Below are 4,113 nucleotides of genomic sequence, written 5' to 3' on the forward strand. Positions count from 1 at the left end.
CTGATTTGATAAAAGCATCGATGCAAACAAATGAACATACAATTTTGTGACTTTCTTTGTAAAAATAAATGTAGATGTATGGATGTAGTTTGCCTTCCTACAAAGGTGTTTGTTAGTTGTAAACACAATTCTCTTTTTTACATAAGATTTTAAATCCCTAATAACCCACCATGTAAAGCACCAATTTCCAAGAGTGACATGTCTAGTGATTATTTTCAGTCATTTTATTCTGCATTAGGTGTCCTGGAAGAGGGGGAAGCTTGTGTGCATGAGCATTGTTTCTAAGGAGCATTGTTTCTAAAATTCCTAAGGAACTTCCAAGTATCACTGACAATGAGACAGTCCCATCAATAAGTGCCAAGGCTGCCCACACCAAAGCTTTCCCACATTTCCTTAACTTAGCATGTTGAAAAGTAAAATTTCAAGTAGGTACTGACTGAATATCATCAGCGGCAGAACCAGCAGCAACCAGGGAGGTGTGATAATGATGAGAAAGCAGAGGTTTCTTAAGAGGCAGAAGGACTCAGGGGAGGGGGGACTATTGTGATCAAATTACATTTGGAAAGAGTTATTATTTCTGAAATTGCTCAAATGCAGTAAATATTTATATTTACATTATAAATGACTGATGAAATATAAATGTGGTCTGTGTTTGGTTTCATATACTATTTTAAATTATGGTTTAAAGTATTTTGCGGTTTTAAGGTATGTATTTATTTGAGGTTCTGCCAGATTTATTCTACTTGACATAGCACTATAAAGTTTGACAATAAATGTGTGTATTTTTATCTTTGTATAGGCTCTTTCTTCAAATTCTTATTGCAGCTGGGTGCAGAGGCACAAGTCAAAATCCCAGAGGCTCAAGAAGCTGAGGGGGCCTGTGGTTGTGGCTCAGTGGTAGAGTACTTGCCACTTGGTAGCATGTGTGAGGCACTGGGTTTGATTCTCAGCACTGCATATAAATAAATGAATAAAAATAAAGGTCTATCAACATCTAAAAAAATTCAAAAAAAAAAAAAAAAAGAAAGAAAGAAAAAAGAAAAAAAGAAGAAGAAACTGAGGTAGGAGGAGGAGGAGGATCACAAGTTCAAGTCAGTCTCAGCAATGTGGTGAGACCCTATCTCAAAATTCAAATGAATAAATACAAAGGGTTGGTGTGTGGCTCAGTGGTTGAGTGCTCCTGGTTCAATCCCTGGTACCAAAAGAAAAAAAAAATGCATTTAGATAAAACTTCAACACAATGAAATACACTTTTTTGAACTGTGCAAGCTCAAGTAACCAGCGACACACTCTAACCCCAGAATGTTCTGTCTCCCCAAAAGAAACCCATCCCATTAGAGTTCCTCTGCCTTCTTCCCTTCCTCCTGTCCTGGCGACAGCTAACCTGGTTCCGCAGCTGTGGACCCACCTCTTCTGGGGATTTCTCACGCGTAGAAGGCAGGGGACCTCTGTCTGGCTCCTCCCCTTGGTGCTGCTCCCCAGGCCATGCAGCAGCTGCTGCATGGCGCCTCCCTCTGTGTCCTGGTGGAGTCACCTTCCACTGCAACACTCAGCACACTTTGCTTCTCCCCTCGTCAACTCCCGGGCTTTGGGTTCTTTCCTCTTTCTGGCCACTGAGAATAATGCAGCCATGAGTGTGCAGGAACATGTTTTCAGGTAGACTTAACATCATCCATTTTTTTGACATACACCTAGCAATGGAATTGGGACATATGGTAACCACCCTTTCATCAAGGAGGAACCACCAAACCCTTTTCCAAAGGGCCTGCATCATTTTACAGTTCCCCCCAGTGATGTACAGGAGTTACCATTTCTCCACATTCTGGATAGTACTTGCTATTGTCTATCTTTTTGATTGTCACCATCCTAGTGTGTGAGGTGGTTTACAAAGAGGCCCTTCAACAGTACTTTGTGGTATGTGAAAAAATATTTAGAACCTAAAAAATTCATTATGGCCAGGGAAGCAAAGCCCCTTTCCTGAAACCATTGCCTGCTGCCAGCCTCAATTCTATATTGCTTATGCTAATCATTTAGACTGCAGGCTCCACTATCTTCAAAGGTAGACCAAGAGTAGTTTCTTTAAAAGTTCTCTCATCTGGAGCAGTGACAATCCACAGGCCTGGTATGTACTGAGTTGAAAACCACCTGAAAGATCTCATAGTTATCAAAGACTCAGAATATCTGAAATCTCTAAGAATATATGGTATAATTCTTGACTTGGTCACTCTGGCTAAAACACTTACAGCTAACTATAACAATATCATAGGAAAGAACTGTTTTCACTTGAAATTTATAGTTCATGTTACCTCAGAAGTATTACTTAGGAGAAAAAGGAAAACACAGTTAAGTTCCACTATTTAGGGCTGTTTTAGTGCAGGACTAAAATGGATACACGCTTGAAATAAATGTATCAGCTTGAAATGGCAGAGTATGAATATTGGTTTTTAAAGGTATAAAAAGAGATAACCGTACAAATCAAATTTATCCAGAGGAATACAGGTGCCCAAGTCAAATGGACGTGGGGAAGTAGAAGGTGGACAGATCTCCATGTTGGCATAGATAATTAGTAGGTAGCTCCCCAGAGGGGTGCAGTGGTTCCGGCCACCGTCTCACCCCATGCTGCACCTGGGTCTCGCCAATGGCTAGTTGAAGCATAAGGACCAAGGATGCTCACTGCTGCTGGTGCCCCAGTGCCAGAGGCCCTTGCTAGTTGCAGAGCCAGCATCAACGGTACCTGCGGAAGTGCTCATCGACTCGGAGAGGCCACCACTTCCATGGTCGGAGCAACCACACACGAACACTCCAGGCCCACTACTGTCTGCATCCCCCTGGCCTGAACTGAGAGTGCTCCCACTCTCGCATGGCCTCTGAGGCAGTTGTCTGTCTCTACCACAATGTGCACTGTGCCAAAGTCATCAATCACAGCCAAAATTCTGTGGGAAGGCTACACTCGAGACCCCAGCTAGGTTCAACGCCAGCACTGCTTAACAACTGGCACCCCAAGATACATCTTCAGGAGAAAGCAGCTTCCTCGCGAGGCCACCCCGTGAAGGTGGTAGAGATACCCAATCCACCAGGTGCACATATTTCAATGAAGGACCAGAAGAAAGATGAAAGAACAAGGTGATGACACCTCCAAAGGATCATGACTTCCTAGTAACAGACACCAAAGAAATCAAATGCATGAAGAGCCTGACAAAGCACGTAGAAGAAGGGGAATCAAGAGAAGATAGCGGAAAAGAGGGTTGCTCCCCTGGTGGCTCTGTGGCATCAACCAAGAAAAGCAGACAGACATCCACCTATCAAAAAGGTGAATGAATGATCAAGAATCAGGGGGACTTTACTGTAATTTAATACTGGACACCCAAAACAGATCAGGGACTCAGCAGATCTTCTATAATAAAATAAGGGGGAAAGATCCCCAGCCTCACAGCCGCGAAAACAGCTGGAGGTGCAAGCCAGAACAGTCACTATGGGAAGGCAGTAAAGCAATGAAGGAATTAAAGGAACCCCCATTCTTGGGAAGACTGAAGCACGTCAGGGTACCGAGAGCTGAGAAATCAGAAACGCTGCTTGAAAAAACAGTAGGCTGTGCTGCACAGTATCTGTGTACGAGAGGGAATCAGCCATCTCTCAACTACATGCACAAAGGACAGGAGAAGGAACCATTTTGCAGCCATGGTGTGGGGGTCGACAGCTAGAGAAGCTGATTACTGGTAGACCCAAGTCTGTCCCGAAAAATCAGTCAGGCAAACCCACACTTCCTTACAGAGAGTGTGTCTAAGTGTCCAGGAGAAAATCAAGCAAGGAGATTTATACAGGGCAATACTGGTCGCAGAAACCCACCAGGTATCTCCCTTCTGTCAATCTGGCTACTTGCAGGACTGGCTTGGAGAGAAGTACCTGATCAGGAATTTGACAGGGTAGAGTCAGGAGAGGGAGAGATGGGGTTTGGAGACTGAATCAGAGACCAGGAATCGTGGGGTCTGCAGGCAAAGTAATGTGTTAAGAACAGGCTCCTACACCACATGAGTGGAACCCAGAGAGATTCCCAGGGTGCAGTCTTCCAATGTGGACCGGCAATTGCTGGGCCTTGGAGATGCATTGACTTAA

This window comes from Sciurus carolinensis, chromosome 12 (genome assembly GCF_902686445.1).
Source record: "Sciurus carolinensis chromosome 12, mSciCar1.2, whole genome shotgun sequence".
NCBI classification, from domain to species: Eukaryota; Metazoa; Chordata; class Mammalia; order Rodentia; family Sciuridae; genus Sciurus; species Sciurus carolinensis.